Source organism: Pelophylax lessonae, assembly GCF_965119305.1.
Source record: "Pelophylax lessonae genome assembly, chromosome: 4".
NCBI classification, from domain to species: domain Eukaryota; kingdom Metazoa; phylum Chordata; class Amphibia; order Anura; family Ranidae; genus Pelophylax; species Pelophylax lessonae.
Window position 1 is genome coordinate 575960526 of NC_138771.1, and position 25564 is coordinate 575986089.

The 25564-nt window shown below is 42.8% G+C and overlaps 1 protein-coding gene across 1 annotated transcript in view; it reads right to left on the minus strand.

Moving 5' to 3' along the window:
- Nucleotides 1–25564, minus strand: part of NOTCH3 (notch receptor 3) — a 145691-nt gene that overhangs the window by 80035 nt on the left and 40092 nt on the right. The gene's annotated exons all lie outside the window — the stretch shown is intronic.

The following is a 25564-nucleotide window of genomic DNA, read 5'->3' on the forward strand; positions in this document are numbered from 1 at the left end:
GTGTAGCGGAAAACAGGTGAGGAGTACAAAGACAAGTGTGTCTTGCCGGCAGTCAAGCGTTTGTTGGTGGGAGTTTTATGGTCTGAGGCTGCATGAGTGCTGCCGACACTGGGGAGCTACAGTTCATTGAGGGAACCATGAATGCCAACATGTACTGTGACATACTGAAGCAGAGCATGATCCTCTCCCTTCAGAGACTGGGCCGCAGGGCAGTATTCCAAAATGAGAACCACCCCAAACACCTCCAAGATGACCACTGCCTTGCTAAAGAAGCTGAGGGTAAAGGTGATGGACTGGCAAAGCATGTCTCCAGACCTAAACCCTATTGAGCATCTGTGGGGCATCCTCAAACAGAAGTTGAAGGAGCGTAAGGTCTCTAACATCCACCAACTCTGATGTTGTCATGGAGGAGTGGAAGAGGACTCCAGTGGCAACCTGTGAAGCTCTGGTGAACTCCATGCCCAAGAGGGTTAAGGCAGTGCTGGAAAATAATGCTGGCCACACAAAATATTGACATTTGGCAATTTTCACTTAGGGGTGTACTCACTTTTGATGCCAGTGATTTAGAAATGAATAGCTGTGTGTGGAGTTATTTTGATGGGACAGCAAATTTACACTGTTATACAAGCTGTACACTCACTACTTTACATTGTAGCAAAGTGTCATTTCTTCAGTGTTGTCACATGAAAAGATATCATAAAATATTTACAAAAATGTGAGGGGTGTACTCACTTTTGTGAAACACACTGACCATCTGTATAGGATAAATTACTAACACAGTGAATGTTTGAAGTGCTGTGGTTGGGGAGCACATATATATTTCAAAATCATGGATTTATTTTTTGTCCTGGATTGCTGTATCTAAAAAGGTCCAGTATAATACTAAACCTAGCTCACAAGCAAGATAAGCTGCAGAGTGCTTGCAAGCAGTGCAGGACCTGGCAAAGCTGCCTAGAAGGAGTATCTTGATAATAAGACCGGCTAAACAAAATTAAACATTTGACAGATCGAAGACTTCATAAATAAATGCATCTGAACAGTGTATTTAGCTGCAGAGGATCTAGATCAGGGATCTCCAAACTACGGCCCTCCAGCTGTTGCGGAACTACACATCCCATGAGGCATTGTAAAACTCTGACATTCACAGACATGACTAAGCATGATGGGAATTGTAGTTCCTGAACAACTGGACCATAGGGCCATAGTTTGAAGACCCCTGATCTAGATTCTAGGGATATCAGGAGGTTTGGTTCTAAACAGTGCTATATGAATGGGGCCTTGACGAGGTGACAGCAGCCACACTGGTTCCGTCATTTTGATAGTTGCACTGAACCCTACGAAAGTGGAAGGAATTCCATTCTAGCCAATCAACAGCTCTATGGATCAGTGAGGGGAGCCCTCACCCTCTCCTTGCAAGGCCCCTTTCACACGGATGTTCCAATCAGGTCCGCCTGTCAGTTTTTAGATTGACCTAATTGAACCTTCATTCTTCTTTATGGATTGGTGGGTTTAAAACAGACATGTGTCCGTTTACACCCGCCTACATCCAATCCGATAAGCCAAAAACAGATGAATGAGGATACGTTCGCCATCTGTCTGGTGGATTGGATGGCAGTCGGGGGTAAAACGGACAAGCAGTCCATTTACATCCGGCGGCCCATAGAGGAGAGTGGTCTGTGTCCCCTCTGCATGACCGGACACGGACCTGTCATAGGTCTGCTCAACAGGGATGAGCGGAGAGATCCTCTGCTGAGGAACGTGGATCGCAGGGGCATTCGCCCCGTGTGAAAGTGACCCAAAGATTACTCCTGAGTCCTGTCAAATCTAAAGTGACTCAAGCAGTACGATTACTACAAATATATATATATATATATATATATATATATATATATATATATATATATATATATATATATATATATATATATATATATATATATATATATATATATATATATATACATACATACATACATATACATACATATACATATATACATATATATATACACACACACACACACACACACACACACACACACCTACACATACACACACATAGTGCTGTACAGTGAGATTGTGCCAATTTACTGTTCTTCATCCTCAATTAAATCCTACTGGTCAAAAAGACAGAAAAGCACAAACACACACACACACACACACGGCTCGAAGTCAAGGAATTGAGCGATAAAACATAGTTGATAACTCCGATTTCGGGTCCTCAAGCTGCAGAGAGTCAGTGACTGTCAATCAAATCCTGTGGGGGTGTGAGCCTGGCTGTGTACATCTATAGACACACACAGCTCAGCTCGGTAGCAAGCCCACACGTTTGCCCCCATAGCAAGCAGCTTGCTTTGAGGGCAGACACTAAAAAGAAGCGGAAAGTGCCGGTAAGCCAGAGAGCAGGTAGGTAGAACATGCTTATTATTTTTTTTAGTAGGTACTTTTTTTGTAATACATGCTTGGGAAAAAAAAAAAATTCTACCTAAAGCAGAGAATTGGGGTCAAATTGAGAAACAGAGGTTCTCTTGTAAGAACAACCCTACACCTGCTGATACCATCAGAGCTAGGAGCTCTGTGTAAAGCCCCGTACACACGTACCGATCGTCATACAAACGTTCGTCTTTTCTCCCCGGGATGTCGATGTCTGTTGAAAAGTGCAAAGACAGCACAAGAATTTTGTCCGCCGACTTCAGCTGACTGCAGAAGTGATGTCATGTAATGGTTAACTTTCCCTGTGTTTTTTCTTTTGAGCATGCCCAGTCTTGCAAATCTGCGGTCTGTCGGCTGATTTCTGTACTGACTGGCGAACAATCGTCCGTTCTGGTGTCGGCATACAAAAATTTTTATGTTTGCAAGAAAGACTCTTGTCCGCAGACAGCTGTCGGAGGCACCATACTAACAAGCGTACAATCGGCAGATCTTTCGTCCGCCGACGTTTGTATGACGACGATCGGTACGTGTGTACGGGCCTTAAGGGACGTTTCGGAGCTTACACAGGGTGACGTGTTTCTTTTCTCCCTGATGTGGCTAACTTGAGTGGCCATCTTTAGGCAATCAGTGGGTGGAGGGTTGTTCTTTAAATGCCTGCAGCGGTCATTAAAGTACCCTAAAGCCCCGTACACACGTACCGATTGTCGGCCGTAAATATTCGGCCGACGATCGATCGGCCGATTGTAGGCTTGTTAGTATGATGCTTCCGACAGCCGACAGTGCATCTTCGGCCGAACAGAATCTGTCGTGCGGGCATTAAAATTTTTGTTGGCCAACACCAGAACGGCCGATTGTTCGCCAGTCAGTACAGAATTCGGCCGACAATCAGCAGATTTGCAAGACTGGGTATGCTCAGAGAAGAAAAACATAGGGAAAGTTAACCATCACATGACATCACTTCTGCAGTCGGCGGACATAATTCTTGTGCAGTCTTTTGCACTTTTCAGCGGACAGGACAGCCCTGGACAAAAGACGGCCGACGATCGGTACGTGTGTACGAGGCATAAGAAAAAAGGAGGAGGACACTCTGGCTGCATTAGGTGACCCCCAGGCCACAAGCAAAAACCACAGCCCCGAAGCTTGTAAGGTTAAGAAGCAGTTTAACAAGTTGAAAACACTGTATTCCCCTCCGTAAGCTAGCACTAGAGGGATTTGCTGTTCATCTTTTCTGCCTCATTCCATGGGTTCAACAAACAGTTGCTCTAATGCAACCATTCATGTTAAGAAAAGCACCAGAAGAATCAAGATGCCCAACGAGTCAGATTGTGCCCCCTTGGGTCTATGGCTGCCTTTAGCCATAAGAAGCCGGCAGGTGATTTATTTGATAAACATTTTTGGAGGATTGACCCAAGAAAGCCCAATTATAGACACCTGGTAGAGGATATACATTAATAAGGTACAACATTTCACAAAGAAAAAAAAAAAAAAAAAAACAACACACACACACACACACACACACACACACACACAGCAGAAGCAACAACTAATAAAAGCACTCGTAAGGTAACCGGTTTCCAGTGTACACGCGATAACCTGTGTTGGGACAGGGTTAATGGGACATTAATATAATAGACTTTTTTTTCCTTCATGTTGTGTTTAAGGGTGGGGAACCGTGGGAATGTTACACCTCCTCGGATTATTTACGGGGATACAAAAATTACGGGTGGGGTTTTGTTTTGTGGTTTGTGTTAACCTGAAATCCTAGACACATACCTACTTTTGAAACAGGACAAAAGCTGCGTCAAGCCTATTGTATTCCTATTAGAGAGGGGTGGTGTTACTCTATCCATAGGGTTCTGACACAGGCTGTGCTTTTCGGACCGGCCTCTACAATGTACACAACTAAATCTTATCATAGAGGACATTCAACACGGCCTGCTCAATAGCAACCCGCCAGAAATACATTCCTGTATTACAATAGAACGTTTCGAGCCACACGGCAATGAAGCGCAATAAACAACCTTTTTACGGAAGGTGTACAGAGAGCCTGCGCCTTCAGTATGCACGCTCCACGACCCAAGGCATCACGCAGTCTTCAGAAGTGAGCAAGGTTACCAGTCTAGCTGGTGTGGACAAGTTAAGAGGAAAGGAAAGGGTGAAATACCCATCTCTGCTGGAGAAAATGCAGCTCTAAGCTCCCTCCAGTGCTGATGACTAGAAGGTTAGGCATTTGGTCATGTGATCTCTGCTAAAAAATGGATCAGTAAGGCTGGTCATAAATGGAGCAAAGTTCTTTCCTGCAACCACGGGTCGATAAGCCATAAGCTGGCAGGGTGTCAAACTGGCAGCCCTCCAGGTGTTGCAGAACTACAAGTCCCATCATGTCTCTGCCTATGGGAGTCATACTTGTAACTGCAAAGCCTCATGGGACTTTTAGTTCTGCAACAGCTGGAGGGCCGCCAGTTGGACACCTGTTCGGGCCGTAAGGGATCATCACAAGAGAATCCAGCAGGCTGGTATTACCCGAATTGATCGATCAACTTGGTACATTCAGCCTGTCCATTAACGGTTCAAATCTCGGCCGGTCCTGCTGTACCAGCCAAGATCCAAACTGTGTATGGCCAAACTAAGCCTGACCCTTCTGGTCAGCAGACACGACTAAAATGTTCTTGGTCATGTGGCCAGGATTAAAGGGAGCCTGAAGAAGCATTTTTCCTAAAATAAAATTACTATTACCATAGCTGCAGGTAAACCTGTGTTTTACAATAGGTTCACTTGAAGTCTCCATCTTAAACTGATCCTGGATATTACAAGTCCTGCTGTACATGGATTCTACTGCTCCTGTTCATTGGTACGGATATACGGCTATTCCACGCTGCTGCATTTATTCATGAGAATCAATTCAGTTTTATAGGCCGGGTAACAAAACATTTGTAGCTGTGGCTCTATGATAACCACGACATCTTACGTAGGCCAACAATTACAAGTAAAATACTAATAAAATTGGAGGGAGATGCATCCAAGATGGTTGTGTGTGGGCCTTTTTGGAATTAAGAGGACAATACAAGGTCACTTGCCAATGTCAAAACCTAGAAAACAAATAGAGGGAATAAATTATTAATGCATGCCAAGAATGTGTGGGAGAAGGAATCCAAAAAGGACCCAACATGTATTCTAATGGCGCTTTTCCACTGCATGGAACCGAACGGTTCGGCACGCTTTTGCACTGCTGGTACCGCATGGTATGGTGTAGGAACAGTTCGGTAAGGCTTTTAAAAACAGTAACACCTCGATTGTGATTCCAAGAGGTACGATACCCGGTACCATATCCCACAATCCTTTGCATGCAGTCACTACTAGCCACTGATTGGTCAGAGAATCGTTGTTATCCCACCCACTTAACTTTAGTACTACTTTAGTGGAAAAGCAAACCATACCGTACCGTACCGAACCAACACCGTACCATGCGGTACCAGCAGTGGAAATGCAAACCGGGCCAAGCAGGGCCGAGTAGAGCCGAGCTGGTACTTGCAGTGGAAAAGTGCCATAAAACCATCAATTTGATCAGACTGTTGATCAATCTCATGCCTGTAGACTTTTTCCTTCTAAGCTTAGAGTCAGTTGACTGTTCAACCAGAAAGGTCCCTTTCCATAGGACCAAGCATGAATACTTGCCCAGTGTAAACATGTTTCTACAGCACTTGATGGAATATTAAAGCTGAACTCCAGGTATAGATTTTTTTTTTTTGCATAGTGACATTGATCCAGCTTGGAAAAAAAATGCAAGTATATTCCATACCCGGCCGATCCCTTTGAAAGCAGAGAATCACAGCAGTACTTGCCACTACTACAATGATCATCATTGTCTTTTTGATCCTGTGTGTTCTCCGTTTAAGGAGGTGGAGATTTGATGTCACAGTAGTGCTGCAACGATGCGTCGACGTAATCGATTACGTCGACTACAGAAATAAGTCGACGTGCGTGAAAGGCGTCGACGCGTAACGCGCCCCCCGCTTGCATTGCCGGCTGGGCCGTTGCATTGATTGGGGCCGCTGCAGGCTGCACTGCCCCCAGCCCCCGCTGCGCTCCAATCCAGAGAGTGTCCGTCTCTTCTACGTCAGCCGCTGTGAGCGGCATGACGTCCAGGGGCGGCTGCGCATCAACTGAGCTGACTCTGTGGCTGCAGACTGCCGCCAACTCCGATGATCCCTCCCAATGTCGCACACAGACGAGACGCCACGCGCCACTTCAGCAGCAGCATGTGATCACAGGTGAGCCTGAGGGGTCTGCACTGGGAGGGGGGGGGGGGAGGGCTTACTGAGGGGTCTGTACTAGGTGGGAGGGCCTACTGAGGGGTCTGTGCTAGGTGGGAGGGCCTACTGAGGGGTCTGTGCTAGGTGGGAGGGCCTACTGAGGGGTCTGTGCTAGGTGGGAGGGCTTACTGAGGGGTCTGTACTAGGTGGGAGGGCTTACTGAGGGGTCTGTACTAGGTGGGAGGGCTTACTGAGGGGTCTGTACTAGGTGGGAGGGCTTACTGAGAGGTCTGTACTGGGAGGGGGCTTACTGAGGGGTCTGTATTTTTTGTTATTCAAAGGATTAAATTAGCTAATCAAAAAAAGAACACTCAATTAAGCAAAAAAAAAAAAAATAAAATCCTTAAGAGTAGTCGATAGACAAAATAATCGTTAGTTGCAGCCCTATGTCACAGTTCTGCCTCTTTACCTCAACCAACTGGAGAACGCTGTGCCTTCATTGACTGGTGATGATTCCGAGCAGGCACGGGCCCAAAGACCCAAAAAACAGTGAGCGTCACTGTTATAGCAGCAGCTACTACAGCGATTCTACACAGGAAAAACCATGGCTCACCTGCCTGTTATTACCGCCCTCTACAGCCACCATTGTGAAAAAGTCAAAATTTGCATACATCGTCAAATTGCAATACTTTTTTTTACATGGGGTGCTCCCTGTAGTTTAACACTCCTTATCTATTTCTCGTCAAGTATTATGTTTGCATTGCACGTTTAGGGGAGAGACCCATACATAAACCAAAAGAAAAATACAAAAAGAGCACTTATTTTGCTCATCTTTAAAAGGTGTGGTTCAGCGTATTTAATGCAGATCTTGACTCACTCAATCAATATTGACCATTTTTAATCCTCATGCTGCTGGCATTAATAGATGTATCAGCCTTTTTCAACCAGGGTGCTCAGGCACTCTGCGGTTCCTTGAGGTTTCTTCAGGGGTGCCTTGGCAAAATACCTACAAATTCCCAAAAACGTACTGCATACAAGCCAGTGGGTGGATGAAACCGGCCTTTTAGTTACAATGAAAACCTGTGGCTTTGTGTACACCATTAAAACCTAGCTGCCAACCTCCTAAAGGCCAATGACCTCATCAGTTGCCCGCATATAATCCTTGTTTGACCACCCCTTGCCTCCCTCCATCAGCTTTGGGGTCTCATTAGCTGAGTGATGGAGAAAAACCGAGGGAGAAGAGAAACATTGGAATACTAGTCCATACCAGTTTGCAAAAGGGTACTTGTTTTGGAAGAATAAATCCCCTGCAACATTGGGTGTCCTACGTGTTTTGAAGTTACTGCATTATGTAAAACTATTAAAATAGTTTATACATTTTAAAATGGGAGCGCCTCCAGACTGTCCATAATTATGGATGGTGCCTTGACTAAAAAAAAAAAAAAAAAAAGCATAATATTTTTACCAGTTTTATTTTTTTTTTACATTTCATCAGTTACTTCCTGCTTTCTGGCCTAGACAAATGAGGGCATACATCCCACGAGTCTTCAGGAGGGTTTTCTCAGCTAAGCACACCCTCCTCCTCCTCCTGCCTGCATGCCTGAGCCAGGGACAGAAATTCCAAAAAGTAAATGCTACATAAGTCACCTGTCCTTACTCAAGGTGATTATAAATGCTAGGGGGGTGTTTTACAAAGTGATTTCTCAGCAAAATACAGAATGGAGACATGGGTGGATAGGAGAGTTTGTTGGATTATTCAAAAGGAATTAAAGAATGCCTTTAGTTTGTTCTGCTTAAATGCAGTATAGTTCCACTTTAATCTATGTGATGTGATTGCAGGTTTGGCTGTCCACCGATCCCCCGCTGAGCAGGAGGATGACAGCTGTGCGGAGACACAGCTGTCAGTTCCCCATGCATCTCTATGGGGGAAATCGGATGGGAACGGACCGTAGGTCCGTTCTCATCCGATCAACGGATGGAAAATAGGGTTTCCATCCGTCCAGATTTGACAGATCGGGTCGGATGTCAGCGGACATGTCTCCGCTGCCATCCGATGCCCCATAGGAATGCATGGGGGGACCGTTCAGATCCGCCAAAAAAAAAAAAACGAACAGGCGGATCTGAATGATCCGCCTGTGTGAAAGGGGCCTAAGGAAAGTTAAGGAGCAGCAGGTCCTAATGTTTGGTGAGGAACAAAAGAGCACACACACAACCCAAATTAAAACATGCAAGGAGAAAACAAGTGATTACACCAGAAGCAGAGAGATTAAGGCTACATTCACACCTGAGCGTAGCGTTTTTCGCGCGTTTTTTACCGCGATTTTTGCGGCGTTTTTTACCGCGATTTTACCGCGATTTTTACCGCGATTTTTGTGCAGGCGTTTTTAGATTGAATAGAGATCAATGGAAAACGCCTGTAATCTGCCCAAAAAGAAGCTCATGTACTTTTTTGAGCGTTGGGCGTTTTGTATACAGCGTCAAAACGCTCAGATGTGAACAGGGGCCATTGAAATGAATAGGATTTGTCTTGTTGGGCGTTTTGAGAGCTGATCCTAGAGCAGAAAAACGCCCCAAAAACGCCCCAAAACGCCTAGATGTGAACGGAGCCTAAGTAGTCTGAAAGGACAAAAAAAAAACAAACAAACATGGCCTTGGAAAAGATTGCTGCTGTTGTGGGAGCGACTATGGAAAAGATAGCAAACTTTATTATATATGCACATACACACATATATATATATATACACACACACACTCTCACAGAAGTGAGTACACCCCTCACATTTTTTGTAAATATTTTATTATATCTTTTCTTTTGACAACACTGAAGAAATGACACTTTGTTACAATGTAAAGTAGTGAGTGTACAACTTGTATAACAGTGTAAATTTGCTGTCCCCTCAAAATAACTCAACACAGCCATTAATGTCTAAACCACTGATAACAAAAGTGAGTACACCCCTAGATGAACATGTCCAAATTGGGCCCAATTAGCCATTTGCCACCTCATGGCAATGAACTCTGAGGATCTGAAAATAAGAATTGTTGCTTTACATAAAGATGGCCTAGGCTAAAAGAAGATTGCCAAGACCCTGAAACTGAGCTGCAGCACGGTGGCCAAGACCATACAGTGGTTTAACAAGACATGTTCCACTCAGAACAGGCCTTGCCATGGTCGACCAAAAGAGGTTGAATGCACGTGCTCATCATATACAGAGGTGGTCTTTGGGAAATAGACGTATGAATGCAGAGGTTGAAGAGGAGGAGGGGGGGGTGGGGGGTCAGCCTGTAAGTGCTCAGACCATACGCTGCACACTGCGTCAAATTGGTTCAATGATGCACAGGAAAGCCTGCAAATTGCTTTTGCTGAAGACAGACTAAAAAGGACATGGATTACTGGAACCATGTCCTGTGATCTGATGAGACCAAGATAAACTTATTTGGTTCAGATAGTGTCAAGCGTGTGTGGTGGCAACCAGGTGAGGAGTACAAAGACAAGTGCGTCTTGCCTACAGTCAAGCATGGTGGTGGGAGTGTCATGGTCTGGGGCTGCATGAGTGTTGCCGGCACTGGGGAGCTACAGTTCATTGAGGGAACCATGAATGCCAACATGTACTGTGACATACTGAAGCAGAGCATGATTCCCCCTCCCTTAGGAGACTGGGCCACAGGGCAGTATTCCAACATGATAACGACCCCAAACACACCTCCAAGATGACCACTGCCTTGCTAAAGAAGCTGAGGGTAAAGGTGATTGACTAGCAAAGCATGTCTCCAGACCTAAACCCTATTGAGCATCTGTGGGGCATCCTCAAAACAGAAGGGGGAGGAGCACAAGGTCTCTTACATCCCCCAGCTCCGTGATGTCATCACGGAGGAGTGGAAGAGGACTCCAGTGGTAACCTGTGAAGCTCTAGTTAACTCCATGCCCAAGAGGGTTAAGGCAGTGCTGGAAAATAATGGTGGCCACACAAAATTGGCACTTTGGGCCCGTTTTGGACATTTTCACTTAGGGGTGTACTCACTTTTGTTTCCAGCAGTTAAGACATGAATGGCTTTGTGTGGAGTTATTTTGAGGGGACAGCAAATTTACACTGTTATACAAGCTGTACACTCATTACTTTACATTGTAGTAAAGTGTCATTGCTTCAGTGTTGTCACATGAAATGGTATAATAAAATATTAACAAAAATGTGATTGGTGTACTCACTTCTGTGAGAGAGTGTGTGATTATATATATATATATATATATATATATATATATATATATATATATATATATATTATATAATAATAATAATAATAATAATAATAATGATAAGCGCAATCCCCCCCCCCCCGAAAGTGTAGTTACCCTTTAAGTAATGCCCCCATGAGATGATTGAGAGAACTGAAAACCAATGAATGAAAGGGGCGGGTCAGTGACAGCCACGCTAAGGAGGAAATGAGGCAAATTATAATGCACACTGTGTGTATATAGCGTATACAATTTTGGACTCAAGCCATATTGTAATTGAAGGTTATTAAAAATGACCTTTCCTTTTCAATCTGCAACCGCTGTAATTTTCTGTAAAATACAACGCAACATGGCAGAACAGAATGTGTACAGAACGCCCCACCAGAAACATCAATTTCCTGCTTGTGCGATTTGCTCACTCATTTGCCAAGTCTGCCTAAGATACAAATCAGATTATGATGATTTGTACTATGAGATTATCGGACGAATGATCGTCCGTTTTATTTTGCATGCTAATCTCATATCGAAAATGAAGATTTTACTAAAGTTACGAAAATTCTCATAACAGAGTAAAAATTTGTAAGGGATGCAATGTGTTGTAGTGTATTTTCAAACGACGACTGTACTGATTAAACGAAAATCTATCTTGGTATTGTACGTAAAAACATTTTGTGCTTCGATCGCGGGGAAATCGGATGAACTGTTATGATCGGCTCTCAGAAGCACTGTACATACATACATATATATATATATATATATATATATATATATATATATATATATATATATATATATATATATATATATACACACATACATACACACACATACATATATATATCTATATATATCTATCTATATATCTCACACACACACACATACATATATATATCTATCTATACATCTCACACACACACACATACATATATATATCTATCTATACATCTCACACACACACACATATATATATATATATCTATCTATACATCTCACACACACACATATATATATATATATTTTTTTTTTTTTTTTTTATATATTATACACATACATACACATCTCTATCTACCTAGCCCCTTGCTGGACATTTTTTATCAAAAAGCCTGATTTCTATCTGGAAATTTTTTTTTTTTTTTGTATTATAAAAAAACCAAGTATACTGCAATAGCAATGCAAAAAAAAAAAAAAAATATGTACAGAATGACATAACCAGTGCTGGGAAAATATTAGCACTGGGGAAAAACTGGGGTAAAGAATAAAAAAGAGGCAAACGCGGTAAAAAAAAAAAAAAATATGAGAAAAGCAATTGAGCCAAGGAAGGAGCATGATCTGCATTGTGAATTTAAGGGGACAAAATGAAAGAAAACAAAAAATGTGAATAAGACAATTCATGGCACTTTGTGTAGAGCCCGTTCTTCGCTTGCTCCCAGTGACCTCTGACCTCTGGCTTCATACAAGAGACTGTCTGTGATGGCAGCTTGAGACAGCAGTCTCCTCTTCCGCATGCCTCCACAGCTACTGGCTCTGCATGCCTGGCAGGTATGGGAGCTGTACATACATTTTAGGTAGACATACCAGGAGTAACAAAAAGGTAGAGAAAGCATAAAGAATATACAAAAAAAAGAAAAGAAAAAAAAAAGAAACTAATGTAAGCATGGCCGAGCTCAGACAAAAGAAGAGTGTTCTGAGAGCACCAAGAGCAGAAGGCCGAGGAGGGGGGAAAAAATGTAAAGAGGCAGTCTGGTGACAGAGTACAAAGAAACGAGTGAGCGCCAGAGGCCAAGAAGACTGAGGGGGAGAGAGAAGGACAGAATGCAAAAATGCAGGTGGAGGAGTGAGCTCAAGAGGAGCATAGAGGGGAATTGAGGAAAAAACAAACATTCACTACAGAAAAAAGGCAAAAAAAAAAAAATAAGCTTGGTACAAGAAAAAAAATACTTCACAAAGTAGGAGGAGGAGGAGGAGATCTCTCAAATGGAGATTTTTGTTGTTACCCAAAAAAAAAAAAAAAAATGCTCATTGAAAGATTTTTTTCTCTAGTCCAGTTCTAACAAAAATGTAACCACTTTAGATTTCTCCCTTTATTCAATTCAGGTGACTGATCACCACAAGTGTGAATCTCCTCAGAGGGGATGCAAATCATAGAAAAACCTGGAAGGGTGACATTATTGGTCCATAGTGACATGATAGCATCACCCAGTTTCTGCAGATTGGTCGGCTGCACATCCATGATGCGAATCTCCCATTCCACCACATCCCAAAGGTCCTCTATTGGACTGAGATCTGGTGAGTGTGGAGGTCATTGGCGTACAGTGACCTCATTGACATGTTCAAGAAGCCATTGGTGAGATGATTTGAGCTTTGTGACATTATCCTGCTGGAAGAAGCCATCAGAAGATGGGTACACTGTAGTCATAAAGGGATGGACATGGTCAGCAACAATGATGCTCAATTGGTAGGAAGGGGCCCAAGTGTGCCAAGAAAATATCCCTCACACCATTACACCACCAGCCTGAACCGATGTTACAAGGCAGGATGGATCCATGCTTTCATGCCAAATTCTGACCCTACCATCTGAATGTTGCAGCTGAAAATTGGGACTCATCAGACCAGGCAACGTTATTTCAATCTTCTATTGTCCAACTTTGGAGATTCTGTGCGAATTGTAGCCTCAGTTTTCTGTTCTCAGCTAACAGGAGTGGAGCCCAGTGAGTATATATATATATATATATATATATATATATATATATATATATATATATATATATATATATATATATATATATATATATACATATACATATACACACACACATACATATATACACACACACATACATATATACACACACACACACACACACACACACACACACACCTATCAGAAAATATGAACTGAATGCCCGTTTGTACTCCTGGGCATCTCCTTAGCCAACTGCTCGACAAGGTAGTTCTTGAAAGTAGATTTTAATAGCCAAATCACTATTGCCCCCCTCAAACATAGCCCAGTACAAAGGATGACCATTTTCACCCCCATGTTAGGCCTATCTGAGCGTGTATATTAAGACTCGGTTCACACTACGGCGATCCGACTTAGGGTGCGACCTGTGAAGTCGCGTGCACCACGACTTCATAAAATGAATGTCTATGCAAGTCGCTCCAGGTCGCCCCAAAGTAGTACAGGACCCTTTTTCTAAGTCCGAGCGACTTGTGACGCTCCTATTAGAACCGGTCCTGTACTACACTATGGGACGCGACGGTGCGTGACTTGTCAGGCTGACCAAGTCGCCTGACAAGTCGTACCAGTGTGAATGGAGACTTAATCAGAAAGAATTCTCAGTGGTCAAATGTCCGCAATCGGTTGTGGGACTAAATGGTGACTTATTAGCTGCTGTGGTTTACAGCACACCATTGTCATCCTAGCAGGAAATTTAAGATAATAGATGGGTAGTAAGGAGTAAATACTACTTCTCACAAAAGGGAAGGGCTATTTTCACACATAGGTTTCCATCAAAACACACCGTCTATAAAAGACGAATGGAACCATGCATGCACTGAAACATTGCACATAAAAACGTCTGAACGAAACATAAAACTGCTCAATGATGAAAACCTGAAGCTGTAAAATGAACAACCGCCAAAGTACACAGATTAGCCATAGCTTTACCTGAGGTATTATTAGCAGCAATTAAACATGTTGTCCCTCAAGTTGATGTGATGAAAGCAAAAAGGAAGGGCACTGCAGTTTGTAGTATACGAGGCTGCATAGCCGCAGATCGGTCAGGGTACCAGGGCCTAAAGTGCTTACACTGGGCATGTGAGCAACAGAACTGCACCACGGAGCATTAGAAGAGGGTGGCCTGGTCTAATAAATCACATTTTATTTTACATCATGTGGATGGCCAGGGGCGTGTGCGCCGCTTACCTGGGGAAGAGATGGTACCAGAATGGAAAGAAGGCAAGCCGGTGAAGGCAGTGTGATGCGTTGGCCGATGTTCTGCTGGAAAACCTTGGGTCCTGTCATTCATGTGGATGTTACTTCACACATACCACCTACCTAAAGATTGCTGCTGACCATGTACTGTATTCCCTGATGGCAGTGTCCTCTTTCAGCAGCATAATGCTCCCTGCCAATGGTTCAAGAATAGTTTGACCACCACAATAATGAATGAGTTTGAGGTACCATAACAGATAGGCATCGCTCCAAGCCTGCAGTGTCTGTTAGCGGCTAGCTGAGAGCCTGAGCCGGGTGTCATTCCAGGCACCTGGCCGATCCCGACTCCGTGGTCCTGAAGAGGCAGAGCCTGGACTGACATCTGTGACATCAGCAGACAGCGGACATTAGCCCGATCTCTGCTAAAAATGGGTCACAGGAGTGCAGAATGAACTTCACTCCTGTGATCCACAGGAGATGTACAGCTAAACGAGCTTTGGCTGGGCTGTACATCTCCTTTAAAAAGGATCTGCTACTTACATCTTGGTTCCAGATACCACGGCATACCTTCAGAGGTCTATAGGCATCCATTTCTCAATGGGGCAGGGCTGTTTGGTCCGAAAAAGGGGGACCAACTCAATATTATGGGGGAGGGGGGGGGGTAGTCAAAATTATGGACAAAGTGTATATTAAGAATACTTTAACGGCCCATGCCAACAGCAGGTGCATGCATGGATGATATAACAGGTGCTCACTGGTGTGTGCTGTGTACGAGTGATGCTATGCGTTGTTATAACACATTACACTATTCACTTTTTTTATCGTTATTTAAAATTTTACAAAAAGTGCTGTGTTTAATGTGTCACAATGTGCTGCACTAAAATGCAAAATGTTCTATTTTTTTTTTTTTTTTTCACAAGTGTCACTGCAACATGCTTTTTGTGAACCAGAGAAAATAGCACAGAAGGTAAAATTGCCCTGTTCATGCATTGTGTTGTGCAACACTGCTCAATGTAAATGAAGCCCAATGGGGCTGGTGTGAATGAACTGTAACACAAACAAATTTGACATCATAAGAAGAAAAAAAAAAAAAAAAAAAAAAGAAGAAGGAGGAGGACACCTGGATTGTGACAGGTCCTCTTTCTGAACAAAGTTTCCACTGAATGCTACAGCCTACAGCCCGACATCCTAACCCTCCACCTCCGGCCCATGCTCCCTCCTGGATCACATTACACCCATGCAAAAACTGTGCTTTCAGCACTTTCATATAATTGTTTTCTAAGCGCAGAAACGTGTGAGTAATAAAGATGCATATGTACAGGATGGAGAACGAAGGGTGGTGCCTCCAAAGAAGGGGAAGTAAAGCTTGTGCAAGCAGATGAGGGTGGCAAAAAAAAAAAAAAAAAAATGGATTAAAAGAAAAAAAAAAAAAAAAAAATTGAAGAAAACAAAAACTGACATTAACCTTTATATATAAAAAGAAAAAAAAAGAAGAAATGAGGTCTTTCTTGCTGAGGAAACAAAGGAGCTCTGTTTTACCAAAACTGACTCGACATTTACGGCAGCACGTCACCACAGATCCCATATTAGACCGTGCCACAAATTAGGTCTACTTATGGAGTTTTGCTTTAGCCACAGGGCCGCAATTTGGAATCATCCTTTGTGCTTGGTGGAGAAGTGGGAACTGGGCTTCATGTTTTAAGTTGTCCACAGCAACAATCAGCTGTATTATCTTTACAGTGATGCTCTGAAAATAAAAAAAGTTGATCTGTTATGGGGAAAAGGGAAAAAATGTCCCATTTAGCACAATTTACATAAATCAGACACATAAGGATACCCACAGATGTCATTTTGACAGTGCAGGTTTGACAATTTGACCACAATGTTGTTTTATATAGAATATGTAATGGAAGGCACTATTGTCAGGGATTTATCCCCCCTATCAGTGTCCTGTCAGAAAAATGTCCCCTTATTTTCTGTCCTGGAGACAAAAAAAAAAGAAGTTAGAGGAGATTCCTCCACGCTCATATATACTAGATCTCACAAAAGTGAGTGCACCCCTCACATTTTTGTAAATATTTTATATCTTTTTAACATATCACTGAAGAAATGACACTTTTCTACAATGTAAAGTAGTGAGTGTACAGCTTGTATAACAATGTAAATTTACTGTCCCCCCCTCAAAATAACACAACACACAGCCATTAATGTCTAAACTGCTGGCAACAAAAGTGAGTACACCCCTAAGTGAAAATGTCCAAAATGGGCCCAAAGTGTCAATATTTTGTGTGGCCACCATTATTTTCCAGCACTGCCTTAACCCTGTTGGGCATGGAGTTCACCAGAGCTTCACAGGCTGCCACTGGAGTCCTCTTCCACTCCTCCATGATGACATCACAGAGTTGGTGGATGTTAGAGACCTTGCGCTCCTCCACCTCCAGTTTAAGGATGCTCCACAGATGCTCAATGGGGTTTAGGTCTGGATACATGCTTGGCCAATCCATCACCTTTAACCTCAGCTTCTTTAGCAAGGCAGTGGTCATCATGGAGGTGTATTTGGGGGTCATTATGTTGGAATACTGCCCTGCTGCCCAGGGGATCATGCTCTGCTTCAGTAGGGCACAGTACATGTTGGCATTCATGGTTCCCTCAATGAACTGTAGCTCCCGAGTGCCGGCAGCACTCATGCAGTCTCTCAGACCATGACACTCCCACCACCATGCTTCACTGTAGGCAAGACACACTATGCTATGTACTCCTCACCTGGCTGCTGCCACACACACTTGACACTATCTGAACCAAATGCATTTATCTTGGTCTCATCAGACCACAGGACATGGCTCCACTAATCCATGTCCTCAGTCCGCTTGTCTTCAGCAAACTGTTTGCGGGCTTTCATGTGCCTCATCTTTAGAAGAGGCTTCCTTCTGGGATGACAGCCATGCAGACCAATTTGTTGCAGTGTGCAGCGCATGGTCTAAGCACTGACAGGCTGACGTCCCCCCCCCCCCCCCCCAACCCTTCAACCTCTACAGCAATGCTGGCAGCGCTTAAACATCCATTTCCCAAAGACAACCTCTGGATGTGATGCTGAGCACGTGCACTCAACTTCTTTGGTCGACCATGGCGAGGCCTGTTCTGGGTGGAACCTGTCCTGGTAAACCTCGGTATGGTCTTGGCCCCCGTGCTGCAGCTCCGTTTCAGGGTCTTGGCAATCTTCTTATAGCCTAGACCATCTTCTGTAGAGCAACAATTCTTTTTTCAGATCCTCAAGAATTCTTTGCCATGAGGTGCCATGTTGAACTTCCAGTGACCAGTATGAGAGAGAGTGATAACCCCAAATTGAATACACCTGCTCCCCATTCACACTGAGCCCTTGTAACACTAAATAGTCACATGACACCGGGGAGGGAAAATGGCCAATTGGGCCCAATTTGGAAATTTTCACTTAGGGGTGTTCCTTACTTTTGTTGCCAGCGGTTAACATTAATGGCTGTGTGTTGAGTTTTTTTTAAAAGGGACAGCAAATTTACACTGTTATATAAGCTGTACACTCACTGTACATTGTAGCAAAGTGTAATTTCTTCAGTGTTGTCACATGAAAAGCTATAATAAAATATTTACAAAAATGTGAAGAGTGTACTCACTTTTGTGAGATACCGTACGTACATAAACAGGGCGGACAACATTGCTCAGGACTTTGCTCAGTACTGTGCTGCCAGCCAAAAGAAAAAAAAAAAAAAGGGGAGGTTAGTGGAATTCTAGCAGGATGCACAGGTATTTTTCCTAGGAAATATACTGTACATCTATTACAGTGATTTAATATATATATTTTTTTTTTTAACTTCCTTGTTCTTCTTAGGCCCATGTCTCACTAGCAATCTCATCACTGGAGGAAACTTGCCATCAATAGGATCGCTAAAGACAGTACAAACAAACTCTTTCTAGCAAGGTGTGCTTGCTGGGTTGGCTAGCAAGAAGCCATGCCGTGGAGGTTCAATCTGCTGTCCTAGAGATCCTGGCTTCAGCCATTCTAAATAATATTTATTCTGAATAATATCTGTGATTAACCAACAATAATAAATAATAACTGATTAGTCCAGTGCAGGGGTCTCTAAACTTTTCTAAACCAAGGGCCAGTTTACTGTCCTTCAGGCTTTAAAGGAGGCCGGTCAGTGGCCAACGGGAGTAGAAAATTCCCTGGTGTCAGTGGGAGTAAACAATGTCCCATCATTGGTTCTAGTGGAAGGAATAGCACCTGAACATTGGTGTCTGTGGAAGGAATAGTGCCCCACCACTGATGTCAGTTGGAGGAATTGAGCCCCATCATTAGTGTCAATTGTGGATGGAATAATGTCCCAAAGGCAGGATAGTGGAAAAAAAAAAAAAAAGGCCACATCTGGCCGCAGCTTGGAGACCACTGGTCTAGTGCATTGTTTCTAAACCCTCATGCCTCGGGGAAACTCCATGTTTAGCAGTCCCCATAAACTATGACAAATTCGTTTTAGTAACAGCCATTGGTGCGCTTTTACATGGGTGGACCCGGCAAGCAGATCAGCCTGCTCAGCAGGGGATCTCTTCGATGATCTCCGCTGAGCAGGAGGATGACAGGTCATGGTCCACTACACTTCTGCAGAGTGGGCATAGACATGGCCTGCTTTCCCCTATGGCCATTCGGATGTAAATGAACCACCTGTCATCACAATCCAATAGAAAGATGGGGAACAGATCTGCCTGTTTACTAGCAGACCGGATGCCGTTGGACACGTCCGTTTACATCTACTGCTCGATAGAGGGCAATGATCGGTCTGAACAGGTCCATTTAAAAAACTGACAGGCAGACCCGACCGGTCCGCCCATGTGAAAGCGGCCTTAAATGAAATTACTAACACTTCGCAAACAGAAATGCATACACTTGTGGTCCTTTATGTTGGTGACCATGGGAGAAGGGACCCCTTACATTGATGGTCACTGCAGTCCTTTATATTGGTCACCAGTGGGAAAACTGCCCCCCTTAGGCTGGCCAAAAGAAAGCTGATAATCAAAAAAGTAAAGAAAAAAGTCGGCACAGACTCCCCCCATCCACACTTGTGAGATGGAGGAATTTTTCCCAGCAGCTGATCAAAAAACATTTTCCCAACAGTCCTGATTGCCTGCAGATGAATGGGAACGCCCATAGATGAATCTAGGTTTATCCAACCCCTGCTGAATTGATCAAATGTTGATCCATCTATGGGCAGCTAAACAATAGATGTCAGTGGGACCAATACTGCCCAATACTCAAGGAACCCTAACCTCTGGAGTCACGCAGACCCATACAAGGGTTGAATTCTAAACTATTTTTCTTATGAAAATCGTGACCAAGAATTTTCTCTTTCGAATTTCGCACCATTAGTGGGACGTGGCAATGGCCAATTTTTGTGCAGCTATCGAATTTGAGTGATCAGGCATGTTAGAATGATGGGAGAATTGTGCAAGAAATAATCAAAATAGATAGTGCAAGAAAAGAAAAGAAAATTCCCAGAAAGGAAAGATTTCTGGCCACAAAAATGCTTTTCCGTAGCAACATGCGGTGAAATTGAAGGCTTGGTTAGTCAAACTTTCTAAATCAATGGTGGCACAATCGGATCACAAAATTTCTGGTTTTCAAAAGAAAATTTGTTCCGAATTCGAACCATGTATGGCCAGCTTTACCCTGGGTCGACAAAGGCTGATCTAATCAATAACTACTCCAGATCCATAGCAATTATTTACTCCAGTATTAGGCCCCTTTCACAGGGCTTTTAAAAATTGAGAGGTGGACCTGATCGGACGATCCATACACCCCTATGGAGCAGCAGATGTCAGCGTTGACATGTGCGCTGACAACCGCTGCTATCCGATCCAGTCTGTGAAATGCAGACGGATGGTACCCCTAAATTCCATCCATCTGGAGGAACGGATTGGATAAAAAATGGACAGGCGGTCTGTTTTCATCTGATCTCCCATAGGAGAGTGGGTCTCCGACGGGTCCGTCCCCGCACAGTGAGCGGACCTGTCATCTGACTGTCCAGCGGATCGATCCCCGCTGAGCAAAACAGAGTCCGCTGGGCGGAAATAGGGGTGTATGGAGCGTCTGATCAGGTCCTCCTGAAAAACTGACCGGCGGACCTGATCAGAAAGCCCGTGTGAAAGGGGCCTTCAATTCACAAACACAAATTACATGAGTTCATTCACAGTCTGCCTTCTGGTGTTGTCAGGTTCTAAAAAGTATCTATTCAGAAGATCAGAAAGGGAAAAAAATAATTAGTTGATGGAAATAACGCATTGTCAAGTTAAAAAAAAAAAAAAAGGGGCTATAAAATGGTTACACGACAAAAGCAAAAAGATAAAGTAAAACACCAAGGCAATAATTGCTTGCTAAATGATAAAATTATCAAAAGAGAAGTAAAAACTCATAGATCTTCGTAAACTGATCCTATATTTTGTAAACACCCAGATGGTCGATTGCCAGAACTGAAATTCTGCTAAACTAGGTGTGTAGCGTGAAAGGATATGGTTTCACAAATGACATATCTGCTGTTCTAGTATGATCTTGAGGGTTTAAAACCAGAATGCACGACACAAAAAAGCTTTTTCTTTTCAAGAATCGACCATAGGAAGCATAGTACATTGTGGTATGGGACTTCCAAGTGATGGGATGGAGGGAACAGCCGCCCAGTCCTTTAGAGGATTACACTATAAAGTTTGTCTTTTACTGGTCCTCTCTCCCTGCTCGACCTTTGCCGCCTCAGCTTGTAAATGCCACAGCGTTAAAAAGTGTCGGCTCCATCTTGAGGAGAATTTTCTCCCTTCACTCCCACATCCCTTTCAATACTTTCTTTTCTTTTCCCCCCTAAACCCAAGGTCCTCATTAAAATGCCAGAAGGGGGGGGGGGGCGGGGAGGACTAAAAAAAAAAAAAAAAAAAAAAAAGCCATATATAAAACCCATCCCCTACTCCCTGAGAAATCTGAGTCTCTCGCTCCCCCTCCTTCTGCTTTCCCAGACAGGCTTTTATAGGGGAGGGGTACATTCCCATAGAAGAGGGACGTGTGTATTGTTCCCTATCAGACTATGGAGGGGGGTTGGAATTAATAAATTAATAAGGCAATAGGCCTCAGAATCAGTTTAACTCCATGTCTGCCAGGCATATCCTGTCAGGAATGTGTGACTTGGGCGGGGAAAACGCAAATTGACTTTCATGAAGGCTTCCAATTTTTTTATTTTTTGGCAAGGCCACATTTTATTTCTTCATAAAATTTAAAGTTTTGGTTATTAACCCCATGCTGAAAAGGTGCTGAGGCAGTCTGAGAAAAAGAAAATATTTTATAAGGATTTAGCTGCAAGGGACACTTGCAAATCGATTTGGTGAATATGTTGGGCACATAAATAAGGCAACCATGGCCTGGTCCGGCCAGTTAACCCTTCCATAGATTAAGGCTGAAGAAATGTGTGATTTCAAGTGGGGCAATCATTTCAGCGGCAATCACAAAACACATCTTTTGTGGACAACCACAGAAAAAATTAACAGAAAGTGGGATTTTTTTTTTTTTGTATATATAAATACTAGCAAATCATTTTGGCAGACAAAATGCAAAAAAAATAGCCAAGTGCCATCTTAATTTTAGCTTTAGATGAGGCAACTGTTGCATATCTGTACGTACTACCAAACCTTATCAGGAGGTGACGTAATTAGCCAGCTTAAGTGGAGAAAATCAGAAGAAAAATTCAGTACGAGAAATGATCGTTCAATTTTGGTATAGTGTACACGTCTTTCTAAAGTAAAATTTAGAAAAAAGGGTCAAACTCCAAAATTCTCGTACGTGAACAGATTTACCGATTTGAGTTTAATGGGTACTGTTCTCATATGAGGAAAAAAAAAAATTATATATATATATATATATATATATATATATATATATATATATATATATATATATATATATATATATATATATATATATATATATATATAAAAGAAAAACAGATGCAAAAGACCGTGCATGATCAGAATTAAATATGTCAAAACGAATAAAAAAGCCTTTGTCATTCCAAAATTTGCATACAATTACTTGGTTTTGACCTGCTGTGAAACATCAAAGAAAACAGGACGATTGTTCGCCCGATTGGCTGATAATATGTGTGTACCCAGCCTTCTGGACACACGTTCTCGCCCCCATCTTAAAGTATGCATAAATAACCTTTTATATTAGAAATGTCCTAATATTCCATGCAAGGCTAGATGCCGTAAAAAGAAAAATGTCCCAAGTAAAAAAAGGTGATTATACATAAGGATGTAAATTTTAGGTGCCAAACACTGTGGGTCTACGAGCTTCAGTAATGAAAATTCAATCCCAACAGGACTTTGAAAAAAACTCTTCACAGGGCCACACGGGTTTTAGAGAAGCACCCTTGCAAGGGACTCAGGGCCGGATTAAGAGCATCATGGGCTTGGTGCTGAGGATTTTGAAGGGCCTTAAGGGCCGTGCCTTGGCATGCACCCAGAGGAGGAAGGGTGCAGCCATGCATGCCTAATTCAACATGGGATGCTGTCTCTGAAGCCCATAAACACATCCATGCATCGGCAACTGTCCCTCCTTGTCCGGCCGTCGTGCTGTGTGGGGAGGTTCTGAGGGAGCTGCCTGGGGAAGCGAGCATAGAAGCCAGACTTCTGTGTTTACAAGTGACAGAAGAGCGGTAACAGTGAATATGGCCAACCCGGGGCCTATATTAAGGTAGGGGCCTGGAGCTGCAGCTCCAATAGCCCCTATGTTAATCTGGCCCTGAAGGGACTGGTCCTGCAAGGCCTGGTTCACATTAGTGAAATTTTCCACACGACAATGGAAACAACATTGTTTTCAATGCTGCCTGTTCACACATCAACGCAACTCAGCACAGAGCGTTTTTGAAAAGGTTCCCATACTACTTTGGTGTGATTTTAGCCCCATAGACTTCAATGAAAATGCACAGAAACCGCATGTACATGTGATTCTGATGCAAATCTTTGGTCCCACAAAACAAACAGTAGTAGTAGCAGCAGCAGTATGCCTTGACTACTATGCATTAGATTGACACAATTTTGCTCCTGTGCATTTTTGAATGCAAAGGCATACAATTTGCACTACAGAATTGCACCTGAAAAATCACATCAAACTAGTGTGAACCAGGCCTAAAACATTGTGAACGCCACAAGAAATTCACAATGCTTATGAGAAGGTAATTAGGTGCAGGGCCTTGACAAACAGGTACACAGTGAGGATCTTTGAACACAGGAAACCATTGTGGATGTGAAGATGAAACTGATTGCTTGAGAAGATGAGCTGATTGCGGCTTAGGAACAGAAAGAAACGGAGGCTGTGATTGAAAAAAAAGGGGACACCAAGGAGCAAAAGGTCATTTCAGGGCAGGAACAAGGTGCTAAAAAGGCAAAAAAAGAAAGATCTGAGGTAGAAAAGGTCAGCGGCAGGATTAAAGGACGACGAAAGGGCATTGACAGGATAAAGCAAAATGCAAGTTTTCCTAAACAAAAATATACATAAAGGGTAGAATAAGAATGGCAGGCTAAAAGAGGTTAAAAAAACCCCACAAAAGACAGTCTAGCCATAAAAGTTGATAACATTCATTGCAAGTGGCGTTGTTAAAAGTCGACTGCTTTCATTGTGAGAGTAGTAACCATTTCAATAAAAACTAAAATGTTGAGAAGTGGCAAAATTTGACTTTTTTTTTTTTAAATGAAAACTGAAAAAAAAAAAAAAAAAAATGAATACCCATCAATTATATTTGGAACACCAAGAAAAAAAAAATTTAAAGCAGAAAATTGGTGTAAAAGTGGAATTCTGTCCACAGGACTGATTTTGCAATTCAGTAAATGAAAGACGATCGTTGGTTCACAATAGAAGAATAGACAACCACTCTGCATTCTCAAGAAGCATGGAATTTACTGAGGCAGCCATCTTGTTTCCAAAATATTTTACAGTAAAACAGCCCATCAATTCCCACATGATCTGACAACACAAGTGAGGCATTTTTTAGGCTTTTTGTGCTCAGTGATAAAGTCGAGAAAATGAGTTGTACGCAAATCATGGAAGCTTTCAGCTGTCTCATGTCAGCAGGTGCACCCATAAATTGAGTGGATAATTTTTTACTCGCTCATTACGGAATTTCTGCTCTAATAAAAAACAATTCAGGGCGGGTAGTTTACTAATGAGCTTCTATCTCAGAGGAGTAAGAGTGACTCACTGCTCCATACAAGCATAAATCAGAAACATGGTGGGGCATTGCCAAAAAAAAAAAAAAAAAAAAAAAATATATCAAACCGTGAAAAAGATAAAACCACGTGCTCACCAAATGCCTCATCAACTAGGCACCTATGGGCAGTATTGTACCTGGCCAAGTTCAGAGTCTGGTGGTAGTGTTCTGTAGTCAACCACTAAACATTAACAGCCAACAAATATTCTCATCTGATTTAGTTGGAGGGTTTCCCCAGCAATCCCTGTACATCACATAATATAAAATACTACTACTACCTAATATCTGCTGATTTACAAATTAATTGGGCGTTTAGTACCAGGTCATTCTCTAGAAACAACTCTTTGGGGGGGGGGGGGGAACCATTGGCAAGCTCAGTTGTTGAGCAGCTCTTGGCAATAGATATCAAATCTGTGGTTTCTGAACCTACTCATATTAAAGT